The 17,909-nt window shown below is 45.4% G+C and overlaps 1 protein-coding gene across 2 annotated transcripts in view; it reads right to left on the bottom strand.

The window, feature by feature from the left end:
• PEX14 (peroxisomal biogenesis factor 14) overlaps window positions 1–17,909 on the bottom strand; it is a 139,504-nt gene that overhangs the window by 89,912 nt on the left and 31,683 nt on the right. The window lies entirely within an intron of this gene.

Below are 17,909 nucleotides of genomic sequence, written 5' to 3'. Positions count from 1 at the left end.
CTTCAAAGGACAAAGTTTGGGGTTTCATGACTAAAAGCTGACAGACTGACAGATGCTCCCCCATCTCTGGTAATGATATTATTTAATGAAATCTGCATATCTGCAAATAAGCCAAGGAAGGGGTGGAAGGAAAACCACTGAACGGATTAGCCTTCGCACCACCCGGCCCACAGGATGCGTGTGTTTTGCACGTCACTGGTGTGCGCTCCCAGGCACTACTGCAATGGGTGGGACACGACAACCTGCCCCACAGAGGAAAGGGGCCATTTTAAATGACTGGCATTATTCATCTCATCAACACCAAAAGAATAATACAGTCTCGCGTTACAGGTAGAGTCAACAGACCGCGGCGTGCACTCCCAAGCTGTTGAAAGAAAACATTTGTAAGGGACCAAATATAAGGAACTTTTCTAAGATCCTTCAGACTCAGGGTGGCAGCTATCCAGAGACTCAACACAAAGTACTGTGACTATCAAAGGACGACAACTCACAAGTATTCCCCTCATATTTTATATGAATTTAATCCTGAGACCAGCCAGACCTCTCTGGTAACAAAAGATACGAGGGTAATGGGGGGGGAGAAGCCAGGTCAATTCCCTTATGTACCTTCCCCTGTAATCCCTCTATTGGAGGCTGCCCGAGACATTCACCCTGAAGGATGAATTCAGGTGTCCCAGACCTTCAGATGCAGGCCTGGCGGCGATAAGACACATTCATGTTCCTGGAGACTGGCTATAATCCGTCCAGCACTGAGAACCTCTTAGCGCCCATCATGAGCTGCGGTGGTAGCCAGCCAGCTCTGGACCAGAGAGGAACCGACGCTCCAGATTCTAGACACCCAACTCCGCATGCACCCCCCTCGGGTGGTACCAAATCTAAGAAAAATCTAATAGACATCGACAAAATGGATGCATTTTAATGAATCGGTGGGAGAAGGGAGAGAAAGAAGAGGAAAACAGAAGAGGGGAGGGGGATGGAGCGGCAGGGGGGAAGGTGGCCATGGCACAGGCGGAGAAAGCAGAGGAGCTGGACCAGAAGGGGAGGCAGGAGTGGGAAGAGAAGTGGGGAAGGGGGAAGGGGGAAGGTGAGAGACAAGAGGAAGAGACGCCCACGTCCAGGAAGGAGTGGACAGCTACACAGTCACAGGCCCCACGGGGTCAGTGGCCATTGGCCTGGTTCACATGGCTCGGGGATGACTGTTCTTCCTCTGGAGGAAGAACACACCTCTACACACAAGACAATCACGGCCCCGGTATCATGCGGCAGAGAGCGCGCGTGCTGGCGTGTGCACCAGCTGTCGGGGGGACGAGGATGAGCGGGCCTCAAGCAGCAGATATTAACGGCACAGCTCCTCTCATTCACCCATAGAAGCATCGACCTTTCCTTCATCCTTCCAAAATTTTCCATGACAGAGAAAGAAAACAGAATCCCACCACTAAAATGCACAGGTTTCACCTTGCTTTTTTAATATAGTCCTTGGTATATGCATTTCTGGTCAGAGAGCAAAGTTCTGATGGGTTTAATGGTGCACTCAATGCAGTGCTTGGCGCATTCCATCAATTTTTTTTTAAAAATTGCATCTCTTATTTCTTTAAATACATTAATCAGCCTAGTGTAGGCAAAACGGATCCATCGGACAATGCAATAAACATGAATTATCATCTATCCAACACGCATAATGGCTTAAAAATACATAATAGCAGGTGTAGTTTAAATGATTAGTTATTACACCTGTGGTGGGTCTGATTCAATTGGGAAAAATCATCTTTAATAGGTTAAAAGGTTTAGATCACCATGCTTTCCTTAAAGTGGCTGTAGAGAGGGAATGATGGAGTGCTCTGTCATTAGTAATTCATTTAAGAAAAACGTGGGGGATATAGCAAAGAACAGCATAAACGAGCGAATCCAATTTAAACATCAGGTAAAGTAGAAAACACCTTTTAAAAAAGCAAGATAAATGAATTCGGAAGGGAGATGAAATTGACGTATTTATTTTAACGGGAATTTGACAAAGTCCCGGCACACTTCAAACTTGCAAAAATATGAACAATTTCTTTTAAAGTTTCCATTCACTAATTTCAAGCCATATAAAATCATACTGCCAAACACCTACATAAAGTATATTTGGGGCTTGTTTATGTTCCTCTTGATCTTTGTCTGAAAATGCAGGCGACAGGCAAATCACATATTTAACAGCAGCGGTATCGCTACGCCAGATGCAAAAATATAAAGCATCCAAACTAACAGCCTCAACATAATGTGCTGAATAAGAAAGATACCCAGGGAAGCAGCTCCGTGTAAGTGTGAACACGGGAAAACCTCGCTCCGCCTTCACTAATTATTTCTTTGGCTACTCTTTACTCCTCCCGTCCTCCGACCCCACCCCACCGCCCGAGGCCCTGGCGCCACAAAAGGGGGGAAAGGCCTGTCCAATCTGGAATTTTATATGCCCGCTGATTCATCTACAGATGGCCCAAGATTTCCCCCAAATCTTTACCCACAATGCAAAGATTTTAGCACACTAATAACTGCCAGCACCCCTCGCTGCATCTTTCATTCACCCATTGTTGGACACTTTTCATTAACTTCATGAAGCAACTCAACTGACTCTTCCTCTGCAGAGCCCCACACACACAGCATGCTTTTGTTGGCCGCCGTGATGGGGTGCCTGCAGCCTGTCCTGTATTATCGTTTGATTTTCTAATTAGGAGATGAATGTGACTATTCATGGGTTATATTTGTGCCCAACTAAATTACATAAATTCAGGCCAAATCTTCCGCCTCAATGTCAAAGATGTAAAACGGAGACAGGAACTTTATTGCACATGTTGTGGGAGTGCAGCAAGCCAGGGAAAATTCTGGTGCAAAGCACCTGATGCCGCTGTGGGAAGCCACTTGCTGTTGAGCCCACGAGAAACGTAGAATCGGCGTTCCTTTCCCCTCCTCTTGCACCGAGAGTTCCAAATGAATGCACCTTGAATTACCAGGAGCTGGAGTCATAAAAATATAGGTGACGAACTCAGAAGAAAACAGAAGCAAAGTTTCTTGCCACTCCTATTCCTGTGACCCTATCTTCTGTCTCCCTCCCCCAAAAAGCAAAATAAAAACCACCCTGGCACCACCAACTCCTCAGTCTTGCTGAGATTTAGTCATTTTCCCTGTTTGTGACTAAAGTGACTGCCCACCTCCACTTTGGGCGTGCCAGAGGGATCGCTGCATCCAGGAGGAAGAGGGGACTTGGGGCTGAAGGTCCCTATGGACCCCAGATGATCGGCCAATCGCGAGATCCTTCTTTGAGAGCCTACGATTTGTCACTGTAAATCAATGGAATACGGTATACTCGGCGGCTATCTACAATGAACTATGTGCTGTTAAATGCACTGTGTAGGGTAAGTAATCCCTGGTGAGAAGAATCGAGGTTCTGGCAGTCCTCACTGGAGAGGTGCTTCCCCTGTGTTCTCCACTCTCCTACAAAAGACCTGCACACTGTGATCTTCAGAACACACACTTTATTTTCTGCACCAGGGGAGGGGAGAACAGAGCTTGCCTAATAAAGAGCCTGGGGTGTGAGGAAGCCTGAGCACTTTGCACCTGACATGTAAACCGGATGCATTGTCTCTAGTGACACTTATTTGGAATGCCACCAACTCCAGCACTCCTGTGTGCTACATACACATCTATCTCCTAAACTGTGAGCCTTCATTAGCCATTTTAAAATATTAAAAATATTCAAAAATTAATGACATCAACAACCAAAGCCAAGTCCTTTTTAACCCAGAGAGATCACAACCAGAGGGCAAAAGAAATGACCGATGTGTGGCCTGGAAACCCCACTCCCAAGGCTGCGCGGCCACACGTGCGCTGCTGAGAAGATTAAATTGCCTGTGAAAGGTTCCTATGCTCGAGCTCTAAAGTAGATAGATACCCAGAATCCTGTTAACAAGCGTTAGACCAAAGCCAACTGGAGTTTTAACAAGGACTGACTTTAAAAGCTGGGTAGTACTGAGAATGAGAGCACCCTCTTCAAACAGAAATGCTGCATTTTAGTAAGAAATCAGTACTCTGTCAGGAGTTCCTTGACAAATATGGTCATCGGTGGCACAAGGAAATAGTTGCAAAGCAGCTGTTAATCAGAGAAACACATCGTAGAACGCTGATGCTAGCACTCGTGAAAAAATGCAACGGGCTAATTATGAAGCTATATATCTCACTAAAGAGGCCGTGTTCCTTGAGATTCCAGGCAAAGCACTCTGAGATCCAGGGTCCTAGGACAACATAATTCTGGCTCTCGGCATCCAGAATCTTCTCTAATCTGCAGCCACCCATCTCAGGCTCTTTCAAGCCTCCTTGCTCTCCTTCTAGCTAGGGAAGGGGCTGAGAAGGGTAACAGCCCTAGGAGCAGGGGCACCCATGAGACACACAGCGAGACGCTGCGCGAATGCACCCACCAGGGGTCAGATCCTAGACCAGAACGAAAGGAAATCTATGAGCCTGCAAAAGAAACGTCAGAACCCTTGTTCTAAGTACGAAACGGGAGCAAATGAGTGTGAGCTCAGAACCGGGGCGGGGGTGGGGGAGCGCACCCCCATCCTCCCCCCAGTCGCCCAAATGAAAAGAAAGAAGAAAAAGCAGCAGCAGTAAACATAAAAACTGAGACTGCTGCCTTTGAAATCCCACAGGGAGGAAGGGGGCCTGGCAGAAAGCCGCTCTGAAGAGTGCGAGGTGCCCCTCGGAAGCCGAGGGGCTCGCAGGCAGGTGAGGGGAAAGTTAATATGCACAGGAAGGCTCGGTCAGCCAAAATTCAATACGATCCCGTCCGTGCAAGGACAAGGAGGAACGAGGCTCCCCAAACCAGACTAGTGGGAGCGGGGGGAGGGGCGCCACGGAACGCACGGAGCAAAACCACTGGAATGGCAAGAGGGGAATAACCTTGAGGTGGACGCGCCGCTCGGGCAGCCCAAGCGCAGAGCCAAAGTGCCCCCTAGCCGGAGCCGGCGGCCGCGCAGGCCAGGGGCAGCCGCCCCGCTGACTCGCACAGCCCCAGTGAAGTGTTTTCACTCCAGGAAAATGAAATGTTTTGCAAGATGAAACAGAATGAAAATTGAGGTTTTAGGTAATTACTAGTTGGCATTTACATATCACGGGCTGGTTCAACACCTATTCATTTTCCTCTTTTATTTTCAATTTTTTAAAATTGCTCATTAAAAATGAACAGATGACAGTGACAGGAATTTTTTTTTTCACTCTTTCTCCTTCTCTAAGGGTTACAAAATCAAGAGGTACTTCTAGCCCATTTATCTACAGTTACACACACACACACACACACACACACACACACACAGGTATGTTTCATTTACATCAAGGGGGGAAAGGAGAGGGGGAAGTCAACAAAAGCCAGGAAGTTCAAAGCTAAAGACAGTGCGTTGTACTAGAGTCAGCCTCCTGCACCTGGGCAAGGAGTACGCTAGCAAGCGCCCCAGCACTCAAGGAGTTAAAGGAAGGAGCTTCTCTTTCAACTTGGAATTTCCTGGTTTTTGTCACTGTGTCCTTCCCATTGTTGATTTGGGTTCCAACCCTATACTAATTAAGCTTGTGGGCCCTAATTTCCTTTGTTTTACTTTCCTCTGTCCCTTTGTTTTTCACATTAAGGAAATAAAATGTATCTGGTAGGAGTGCATGAGAGTTGACATGATAGAACATAATATTTTTAAGGTCTGCTGTGTAAATCTGTATTTAGGGAATTCCAAAGCACGCATTATTGACCCTAGTCTCTCTTAAAACACACTGATATATGTAGTAAAAGCCTTTATGAAAAGTGGCAACGTTGTGTGCACCAAAACTACCTTTCAAAGTGAAATACCTCTGCATTTACATTTTTCTTCTTGGCCCGAGTTAAAAATATTGCATGAACTGCCTGTCACCATGTCATTGTTTTGTTATTTGATTAAACTAGTTCTTCCAGAAATGTGTGTGGAAATAAAAAGCATCTCAAGCCAACGTGCGTGGTTTACTATCAAGTGACAGTGATTTCAGGGCGCGAGGTTGACTCTGGAGGGTACTCCGGTGCCAGCCTGCAGCCCACGGGGAGCTGGCGGCAGAGCTGAGAGGCAGGAGCTGTGCCGCCAGCTCGCCTGTCACCATGCCTGCCGCACACAGGGCCGGAGTGCACACGCTTGCCCGGGAGGAAATGAAAACCCTTGCTTCTGGGTTGAGAAGATCAAAGTTCCTTTTTAGGAAAGGTTGAGAAGGAAAAGAATTTTCTCCTTCAGGGAGAAAGAAAAGCAAATTTAAATGCCTTGTCCCCATGCATTCCCCACCTGAATTTAGATAGCAGCCCCTCTAATTTTTGATGCGACCAACAAAGCAGTTACCCAAAGAGGGGAGGAAAAAAGGATGACATTTGCCTTTTCCTTGGCTTTGAAATCCAACTGGCAGCAAATTGTTTGAAGTCCTGCTTAGAGAAGAAACTGTAATAGCCTCCATACTGAAAAGAGAAGGAAAATGCCATTATACACGGATCACGGTAGCAGTGACCTCAGCGCAGAAGGCCAACGAGCTGGCTGCAAGTCGGAGGTCCAGCCGGCGTGCCAGGAACAGAAATAAAAGGTTTATGTGCCAGAGATGTGTGGCAAGAGTTGGGTGCTCGGTCCCAAGAGATACCAAGAAAAGGCAAGGAGTTCAATTCCTTAACACGGTGTCTTTCAACAGCTCCTTGACTGCTCCTTCTGCCGGCTTCCCTCGGTTCTGCATTTTCCATGTTCCTCTAATTTCCTGCGCAGCTAAAGAGGAAGCAGAGAGCACCCAGGCTTCGTGTTGTAAAATTAATGAAGGTGTCAAGCTGTTGAGTTGAATCACTCCAAAGGAATGTAATGACTCAGTGTCCAAGATGCTCCCTAGGAGAACTGTGAGCTCACTCAGTGATGGTGGCCGGTGACTCCAACACTAAAAATATGTAGCACTCAGTCCCCAGGACCTTCCTAATGATACCACTGCTTCTGCTTCCCTGTGCCTCTCCACTGCAGGCTGAATTTTCTGCTTTCTGAAGGTTACGGCTCCCCAATGCCACTACTTCTCAGATGTGCCTCATGTCCCCCTACTTTTGAAGTCGGGGCCACAGGGAGATTGGCAAAGCTCTCTCCAGTCATGCGTTATCGAGATGTGGGACGACTAGAAAGGGGACAAAGGTTATGGCATAGACAGAGATGGTAGAGGCTGGACACCGAACGGATGACCATCAGGCCGTGTAGGACAGGGCCCCTTTAGGTTGGCTTAGCACCTTGGGCTCAGAGGGCAATGAGACGGGCTCCTGGATTCCACGGAAGAAAAGCTCTGGACCAAGAAATTCTGTCTACAGTCACCCCACATACAACACAACACTAAAACCTTCGAGGCATCACTAAAAGATACTCCTACCAGGCATGCTACAAAAAAACTAGAAAGACATAATATTAAAAAATAGATTTGAATACAATAGAAACAGACATAGCCTAGAAACAGTTTGAATGCAAAGACAGCAAGAAAAGAGTTTAAAATGACAAATGGCATTATTTACAATAGCCAAGCTATGGAGACAACCTAAGTGTCCAATGGGTGAATGGATAAAGAAATTATTATGTGTGTTCTCCCTTTCTCTCTTTCTCCTTCTCTCTCCCTGCTCCCCACACACACACACACAAGTGCACACACGCATGGAGGAGTATTATACAGCCATAAAAGAAAAGAACAAAATCTTGCCATCTGTGACAACCTGGAAGAACTTCAAGGGTATTATGCCCAGTGAAGTCAGACAAAGACAAATACCATATAACCTCTGTTATATGTGGAATAAAAACAAACAAACAAACAAAGAAGGGATGCCTAAGTAGCTTAGTCAGTTAAGCTTCGGACTCCTGGTTTCAGCTTAGGTCAGGGTCTCAAGGTGGCAGGCGGGAGCCCCCTGTTGGGCTCCACACTCGGCAGGGAGTCTGCTTGGGATTTCCTCACCCTCTCCTTCTGCCCCTTCCCACTGCTCAAATAAATAAATAAAATTTTAAAACAACAGCAACAACACCACCACCACAAGCTCATAGATAGGGAGAACAGATTAGTAGTTGCCAGACAGGGGCTGAAGGATAGAAGAAACGGGTGAAGGGGGTAAAAAATTATTTTAAAAAAAGCATCTGTGGGGGTATGTGGGTGGCTCAGTGGGTTAAAGCCTCTGCCTTCGGCTCAGGTCATGATCTCAGGATCCTGGGATCGAGCCCCGCATCAGGCTCTCTGCTCTGCAGGGAGCCTGCTTCCCCCTCTCTCTCTGCCTGCCTCTCTGCCTACTTGTGATCTCTGTCAAATAAATAAACAGAATCTTTTTAAAAATTAAACAAAATAAAAAACAAAAAAAGAATCTGTGTTTCAGGTGTAGGACATAAGGTCATTGAAGGGCATGTGGGGAAAATGACGAAGGTACCTCAGGAAACAAGTGCAGACCGTAGTCTGAGGACTAAAGGAACCATACGTAAGCACGGACATGTGGTTCACACAGTTGTTTCCCAGGGAGTGCGAGTCAACAGTCCTGGTACCACTATACGCGTGTACTGGGACTGAGCGAATAAGCAGAGAGACGACGGACAGCGGTAAAAGAAGAGAGAAAACTGTTTTCGTAACAGAAGCCAGTATGCCTCTAGCTCTTCTTTAGAGCAATGCCACACACAAAAGGAGAGACAAGGTCTAGCTCTTTCCACACTGTAACATTAGGCTGTAATTTTTTGCTTTTGTACTTGATCTGCCCTCTTTGCATGGAGCATTCCCTTCTTAACCTACTGAATTAATTTGTACTCCTCCAAAACAAAAAAAGAAAAAAGAAAGAAAATAAAAAGGAATTTTCAGCTGGGCCGCCTGGACTCCATTCTAACTCACATGCAATTGCCTTGGCCTTGAGACTGGATATTGCTTAACAGAATAGTGTGTTATTTGAAATATCTTGTATACAGGCTGCCCAGGTGGTACAGTCAGTTAAGCCTCTAACTCTTGGTTTTTGGCTCAGGTTATGATCTCAGGGTCATGAGATCGAACCCCAAGCACAGAGTCTGCTTCGGAGTCCCCCTCCCTCTCCCCCTGCCCCTCCTGCTCATGTTTGCTCTCTCTCTAATAAACAAATAAATCTTTTTTTAAATGTAAAATATTTTGCATACCAATAAATAAATAAATATAGAATGACAAACGCAGAAAGCCTTTAAATCACCCTTACATCCGCTAGAGAGCCCAGGTAAGTAAACAGTTAACATCTGTACTAACAGAAGACCAAGTCCTAGTTTCTGCCATTAGTTTAGGTTCTTTTATAGCCTAAGAGGAAAAAAACAAAAGTGTGAGATCCAAAAGTATGATTCCTTATACTGGCAGACTCAAAAATCTTCAAATTTGTAGTAAGATGATAGGGATTAGAAACAGTTTCTAGAAACAAGTGAAATGAAATCAGCTCCTCTCAGAGGAAAAGCACCCTCCTCCCCAAGCACACGAGCCCCAGAGAGCAGACAGGAATAGGCCGTCCACAGAGATGGGCCACATTGGTTGAACTGACTCTGGCTATCTGTCATCCATGAGAGATAAGAAACTTGGTGGCCAGCTTCTATCTTCTAAGAAAGGGATATCTGATGTAGGTCACGCTGCTGTAGCTGACTTTAGGAGGAACTTGTCGATGCCACAAGTACAGAATAGAGAAGCAAGTCAAGCTATGCCTCGGACACAGATGGGGAAAGAGGCATCGCTCTTCTTAGGTCTTCCCGAAGCACTGAAACACGGGCTGTGGAACTTTCTTACCCCCACTATCAGATCTGTACCCACAGGCCACTCAGAAAAGAGAGTGAATCAAACACTATCACTCCAGTTGCCTCCTCTGATAAGCCCCAATTTAAAAACTTTTAGCTCAGCAAGGAAATCCACGGCTCACAGGAAGAATCAAATGGTAATTATCATGGCCTTGAACCATTCCGTTATCTTTCACTAAACATCGTGAACATTCCTATTATTAACAATGCTACCAATAAAAAAATATATATACCTTTAAAGATAAAAGATTCAAGAGAAGCCTACTAGACACCAGAGCCACCTTGGCCACGAGGCCCTCATTAGAGACCTCCCACCTCTGATGGACAGATAAGACGGAGGCTCTCTACACCCGACATCTGCTGTTCTTACCAATCTTGGTCATCTACAATGAGTACCTCATTTACTTACAATTAACGCAACATTTAAACAATTTTCACCATTAAGCAAATCAGTTCTGTTGAGCACCTTGCTCCTCCCCCTCTCAATCAACAGTAGCTCCTTTCCAATGCCTTCCAGCTCTGTCTGGGAAACAGGGAAGTTCACGTTTTGTTATCTGAAGGATTATGAATTACCATCTTGTTCTGCAACCTTCCTCGGTTCTCCACGCCCCACCAGGAGGGTGAGATACTCTGAAATCACAGAAATCCCTACATTTCCTCAGTGTGGCAGAAGCTTCCTGAGACCTCGCTCACCGTTCTCTGCTCCTTGTCCTTTCTCTCCCTCTTCCTGCCTGTTTAAACACATGGACACAGAGTTATTCACTTTTACAGGAAAACCAAATAAAATAATGTCGAAGCAAAACTGCGGTGATGTCAGGCTGCAGCTAGCACCATTCATCTGTGGGAATCTGATTAGCGCCCGAGTGGCAGAGCTACCTGGAAAAGTGCTCACAATCAAATAAAAAAATGATACCAAAACATTAACCTGATGGCTAAAAACTCCACATTTAAACAGTTAAAGTAATAAAGGAGCTTTTATTGAATATTTTTTATATTTCATTATGCCCCAAATTGACGAGGACTCCCGGATACATTTTCTAGACTTTTGGTTCCTCAAATCAAAAAAAAAAAAAAAAAAAAAAAAAAAAAGTCCAAGAGAGCATTTAACTAAAAGGAAACAGCATTTCTTGTAAATTTGAATGAAAGGATTAAAGCTTCTCCTACAATATCGATATCAGCCTTGAGTGCAAACACAGCCAAACAGTGCAACAAACAGAAACCATTTTTGGTTTTATGTACTTTCATCTGAACTTGCTCCTAGCCAGCAGAGAGGTTTTCTCCATGACTTTACCTTGCACAAACCCTGTATTTCCTCATTCACCCACATTCTGCTCAAAATTGGTAAGGAACGGAACCTGGCAGGATGGCAGGAGAGAAAGCAGGCTGGGTCTCAAGACACCTGCACACAGAGTCCAGCCCTAACACTAACATGTCCTCAGACGCGGCCACTCGAGTCCCACTCCGGCCGTAGATTCATTCCTTCATTTCCGTAAAAGAAGAGCTTATGCAGACACCTTCTGGACCCTCCTGCCATCCACTCTATCACTTCTCAGCTGACTCCCAGAGGCGGCAGGTCTGTTGTGATACCTCACCCTGGGATACGGGCTCGGTCAAGGAGGGTCAAGGATAAGACCCAACCCTTCTGGAGCTCAGCTCTTTAATCTCACCCAAATCAAAGAAAAGTGGGGGGGGGGGCCAAGAAAACCAACAGAGAAGAGGAAGGAGAGAAGGAAAAGGAGGGAAAATCGCCACTGTCAAAAAAGAAATGACAGATTCCACGTATTTTGGACCTAGCAAAGCTTTACTCACACCACTTACTTACAACTTAATTTACATACAGGCTTAGTTATCTGATAGCCATTTGCAGTTTTAATACTGTAAATGAGAAAAGAGAAACAAGCCAGCTAACAGAGATATACTTAGGGGACAAAGACCAGACCGTGGAAGAAGCCTAGCAACAAATGTCAAGAGAGAAACATCTATAGAAAGCAAATAAAAAACTCAAAAACTTTATTAGATGGGGGGTCATTCGGCATAGGTGGAGTCATACAACATGTCGACAGTCTAACAGTTTTTGAAAGCAGAGCTACACTTGTAACACAATATAAACATTTATATCTACAATGGCAATACTGAGTCATGAGGACTAAATTACATTCCAGATCCTCTGCCTAATAAAGTAAGAAAGTATATAACCCATTTTATGTCATTCCCAGCCCAAAGTTTCAAAGTGTTTTGTTTGGATCCGGATGGCCATCTCCCTGTGCCTGTCCAAAATGACTCATCCAGGAGGGAGCAAGAGATGGCGGTTTTCCTGGACGAAACAAGAACAGTCTTTATTCAAGTCGGATTAAGAAGCAGGAAGCCCAAGACTAAATAATGACTCGTGGTGGGCGCCCACCGGTTCCACACAGCACACCAGGCACTTACAAAACCAGGTACAACAAAGCGGAGATGAGGCTTTTGCTGTTACAATCCAGGAGAAGGAAAGGGGTCAAAAGGGATCTTAGGCCATCTGGGCCCTCATATGACCGAAGACTCCCCTCTCTTCAACAACCCAGACAAATGATCATGGGCTTCCACTTCAATGCTTACAGATAAAATAGAGAAACAAGAGAACACACTCTCAAGAGGCTGTCAATTCATTTTCAGGAGTCTTTTTTTTATTTTTTAAGTAATCTCTACATCCAATGCGGGGCTCAGACTCACACCCCTGAGACCAACAGTCCCATCCTCTACTGACTAAGAAGGCCAGGTGCCCCTCAGGAGTCCTTCCTTAAACAGAGCTGAAATCTACTTTCCTGAGCCTTCTATCCATTCGGCCCCATTCTCTGTAGGAAAACAATAACAGATCTAGTTTTTGAAACAATGCTGGATGAAAAATTAGGAAAGGCCTCTGTCACTTGGCTATCTTTCCCATAAAAGCATCTCCCTTACTCTGCTTATTAACTAAATGTGAACACCAGTTTCACTGTATAACAGCTTCATGAATTCTGCTCTTAAGCCTGGTAAGAGCAGCCTTGCCCTTTGTGGGAGGGCCAAGGCTACACCTGTAATGTCAGAATGCATTAGCAATAATAAAGGCCACAGTAATGCAAGAGACGACTTCATATACACGTCACTCCCGAATGGCTAAATTCAATCAAATACGGCAATGCTTCCTACAATGCTCTGATCACTGGGGCCAGCGCGCGTGACGTGGACCCACTTACTGGAAGCTGCTGGAAGCAAAAAGAGAGCGCTCTGCTGTAAGGGACGGGTTTTTACCAGCCCGTAAATGGTTTGGCCTCCTCCTTTCCCAGGCATTACCTAGAAATTCATTTAACGTCTAGAGACTATAAATGTAAAAAACTTCATAAGGCTAACAGGAAGCACACGAAGAGAAGGGCAAAAAGGCAGAGCAGCGTCCTCTCGCCCTTTCTCTCGCCCTTTCTGGCAGACAAAGGATTCTTAAAGGGCAAAGAGTAAGCTCTGATGAGGAAGGATCGTCAACGAAGCAGAGCCAAACTTGACCTGGTTCTAATTCTAACTCAGTCACCAACTTCTTTGGTAACTTTCCAAGAGGTGCTTAACTTTCCTCATCTGTAAAATGGAACTAAGGCCGCCGAGAGACGCGCCGAAGTGTCACGTGGAAAAATAAGTTAGCATTTATACCACACTTTTGATCTTCAAAGTAAGATTATTAGACTATAAACTAGAGTAGATGTGGTTTGAAAAATCTTTTAAAAACCGAAAATAAAGCATGCAAGCAAATTCAGAGAAACAAAACGGGCTGACGTCACCTCCCACCAGCCAATGCCCCTACCTCCAGAGGCACCGACTTTCTGCCCTAATCTGCATCTGCATGTGAAGACAAAGTTGTAAGAACGTTTTATTGCGAAAAATGGGAGGGGGTGAAAAAGGAGAAAGAAGGTTCCAGGAAAGGCGATGAAGAGAATGTCAGAGGCAAGAGACTGGAGGAGAGGCAAGGGAGGGGAAGAAGGAATAGGGAACAGCGAGAAATCACGAGCGGGCAAACCCCATCCCCTGGAAGCACAGGAAGAACAGGAAGGGAGGAAGGAAGAAAACCGGAGAAATGGAAAAAGCAAACATTGAGGGAGCAAATAGGAAAAGTGTGTCCTGTTTAAAAAAAAAAAAAAGCAAGACATTCAAAAGTAAAAGCTAAAAACTAAAAATTAAAAAAAAAAAAAAAAGAAGAAGAAGAAGAGTAGGAGGAGGAGCAGAGGATAAAAGGAGGGCATGAAGCTTTCCGGAGTCTGTCTGGAAACCAGAAAGCTGGAGGAGAGATCATTAGCAAGTCCACAGTGCGTCTACAGCAATACAGCGCGGGTCAATTCATTTAACGCTGCCCTGTACATTTACAGAAAAGTACCTCTGATATAATAAAGGCTCATAAACACGCAGAAATTCGGTTAGACCCGTTTCGAATTCCTGCCAAACAATGGTTCAGAAAAATGAAGCTCTATTTTAATTAGCTGAATTCGCGAGTGATTTGATAACAGCAGATGCTGTCTGGATGCTTTCAGCTTGATGGGTTCCACATATATGAACTTAGAGTGGTTTTGATGCAATTAGGTATTTCTTTCTGCTCCAACATGCCAGGCCCGAGGACCTGAGCCTATGTGTAGCCTCCTGCACGTTACTATATTAATCTACATGTCAATATTTCAAATCACAAAGATGAGAAAAGCAGCCACATAAGGTAAGTAGAAAAGTCATGTTTAAAAGTCACTAGTAGGTAGAAGAAGACACTCTCACAACGAATTTTTCTTTCCACTGGGGAAAGAGAAGTTGGGGAGCTGAGAAAAAGCCACACAGGGCAGCACCTGTAACAATCATTTACCACCAAAGCTGGAACACAACACACGGCTCACTTCCAATTTTGCGATTCTAGTCCAGCGTTACGGCAAAGGATTAGCCGCCTAATGCACAGCTCGATCTGGAACTAAGTGGCCTTCAAAATGTTCTTTGTAATCAGGCATCCTATTATAACCCAGAGGACCGGTGCTGAGACAGGCAGCGGTGTTCAGGACGGCAACCGTGCAAGTCCAAGTATTTTCACCAGGTGCTTTCAAGCTGGGCACCTACTGCCCCCTCTCTCCCTTTTAAGCACTCTCTCTTCCAAAGAGCGTTCTGTTCGCTTTTCCCCAAAGCACTCACTGCCCTCTACTAGGGCCACTTAGAGCACCACCACCCACAACGCAGAGCTACTAAAGGACCTGCACAGAGCGAGAGCAGCTTCCAGCCCTGGGACTTGCCTAATAGGAGGACCTGATCTGTTCATTACCCGCCAGTTTGTCACGCCTGGGCTGAGAAGGGGAGGAGGATGGGGGGGGCACCGCGAGGAAGCTCTCTACTAGGTGGTGCGCTACTCTTCCTGAAATTCTGAATTAGGCTTTCAAAATCACTCACCCCCTGTTGGACGACATGTAGTAGAGAGGATGGGAAAGAGAAACAAGAGTTTTGGCTGTGTTTTGGCTCATTTGGACAGAACGGGGGGGGGGGGGGAGGGTACCACCGCACGCACACAGGGAGACACACACACCCTCATTCTCTCCCCGAGAGGACAAAATGGACATAATGACCTTCACACCATCTCCCCTTTGCCGGCGCTAACAAGCTGAGCCCTGTAAATCAAGGATGAAATCCCTGTGCCAGGAAAGCAAGGGAGAAGCATTTCTTCTGTAAAGAGCCCAAAGATGCCGCCTGCTTCTGAATCAGCACTTCAGGGCAAGTGTGTGGAAGGCAGGAAGCTCGATGCCAGCGAGTGAAGGAAAAATAGGTCTTTATTATATGTAGTAGGCCTTCTTCAAAAGTTATTTATTTCCCAAAACCACTCTGCTAAATAGAGGTTTCAATCTAATTGGAATTGCAATCTGCATATTGTAAATGCAGCAAATGACAGCCTTCGAGACTTTTGTTCTACTCCACAGTTTATGGGTTCACTAGATTTCCCAGTATATGCACATAAGCGAATGGAAGAAAAGAGTACAGAAGGTGATCTTTTAACATTTATATTTTTATATATTTATTTATTTATTTATCTATTTATATCTGTGTGTATTTATTCATTAAAAATATTTCCTCAGCCTCTTGTAATTCCCAAAGGAGAGGCAGAGCGCCCGTACTGTGAAATGGGATAACGTTTGCAAGACCCCCAAAAAGATGGCCAATAAGGACAAAGGAGGCTCACAGAGGCCTCAGGTTAGTGTGTCTCAGCCGTGTGTTTGGCCGCACAGGTGTCTAGTGAGACCCCACTCACCGCCTGCCTCCTCTTTCCTTCTTGGGGGAAGTGAGTGAGGGACCCCTACATATCTTCATTTCCCCCCTCCTATCCATATTCCAAATTAGCTGTGTTAATTAATAGAGATGCAAACAGTCACGGTCCAAAATAAAGGCTTTGAACAAGAAGTAAGAAGAGACCTTATAAATCAAACAGAAAAATTAAAAAAAAAAAAAAGGAGAGAGAGAGAGAGAGAGAGAAACCACCCAAAGCAAAAGGTCAACCTACAAATAATTAAGGAAATGAGAAAGAAAAGGGACAGGTCAGGACTTCCCACAAAGGTCTGAAGTTTTCTGTTTATACCTCTCGGTTCACATCAAAAAGTGATTTATGGCAGAGGGGACACTGTTCTGGGGAAGAGAAGGAGGCACAGAGATTCTAGAGTCCCACACATGCCTGGGAGTGCTCTCCCTATATCGAATTCAAAATAACTTCCTATTCCCTTCTCCCTCACTCGTTTCAAGAAAGAAGTTACTTAATTTTTTCAAACACTGCATCCCTAGAATCCAAAGATACCCTTTGCTTCCTTAAAAACAAAGCATCTAATTTATACTTTTTGCCTCCATACTCTGACAATACCAGCCTGTCACAGGGTGTAAATTTCATCCCCCAAAATAATCACAGTAACAATAATAAATAAATAAAAATCAGAGCTTCAGCTTCCCATTTAAAAAAAAAGAAAAAAAATGACAGAGTAAATATGAATTTAAAGGGGAATTCTGCCAAAACCTGAACCTCCCAAATCTGGTTCAGCCACATTCTTGCCCACAGCCTGTACTTCTCGGTGCCTCCCTAACATTTTTCAAAATGCAGCTGCACAGACCTCTTAAAATTCAGATTTCTAGCACCTATAATTACAGGGCGCTCGAGCCAGGCTCCTTTAATTAATGAACCTGACTCCTCACTCTTCAAAGGAAATCTGCATAAGGGATATATCACAGGGGTGAACTGACCCCCAATCAGCACTATCTGCTCACTCCGCCTGCCGGCAGCCAACACTATGCACCTCCAACAAGAGAGTGAGGTGGTGTCCCCTCCCCTCCCCCCATCACCTCTGCTACACATCCCAATCTGGCACAAGCATATTATGCGGTTAAGGCCATAAAACATTTCTTGGAACTTCAGGGAAGAGAAGGAAGCCTCCCTGGGTGTGACCAGGGAGAATTAGATTTAACCCAGAGAGAATTAGATTCCCCCTGATCCAAGCGCTCCCCGATTTCACTTTCTTCCCTGCGCCAGGATGAAGAGGGGAGTGCCGTCAGGAAAGGCAGCCACTATTCAGTCGACAAGCAACAGAGGGACCAGGCCTGGGCTTTGAAAACTCTGAAAAGAAATAAACAAAACAGACCTGGGATGGACATCTCATCCCGAAGCTGAGAAGCAGCTGGCCAGGAAGGCCATGCCTCTTTAAGGCAAAACAGGTGGGGAAGGGTCATGACCTGAAGACTCTGTTCACAAGGTATGGAGAAGAACCTGTGTACCTCACAAGGGTGACAAAATGACCTCAAGATGTCTTCCCAGGCGTTCCTCACCCATTCCTGACACTTCTCCCTTCAAAACCAATACCTGATTACCAGTTTTTAAAGAACTGGTTTTCCTGGGGCACCTGGGTGGCTCGGTGGGTTAAAGTCTCTGCCTTAGGCTCAGGTCATGACCTCAGGGTCCTGGGACCGAGCCCACATTGGGCTCTCTGCTCAGCAGGGAGCCTGCTTCACTGCGCCCCCACCCCGCAACCCCCGCCCGCTTCTCTGCCTACTTGTGATCTCTGTCAAATAAATAAATAAACTCTTTAAAAAAAAAAAAACAAAACTGGTTTTCCTTCTGAC

This window comes from Mustela putorius, unplaced genomic scaffold (genome assembly GCF_011764305.1).
Source record: "Mustela putorius furo isolate JIRA1106 unplaced genomic scaffold, ASM1176430v1.1 tig00003853_pilon_pilon_pilon, whole genome shotgun sequence".
Lineage (NCBI taxonomy): Eukaryota > Metazoa > Chordata > Mammalia > Carnivora > Mustelidae > Mustela > Mustela putorius.
This window is presented reverse-complemented; position numbering and strand designations above follow the sequence as displayed.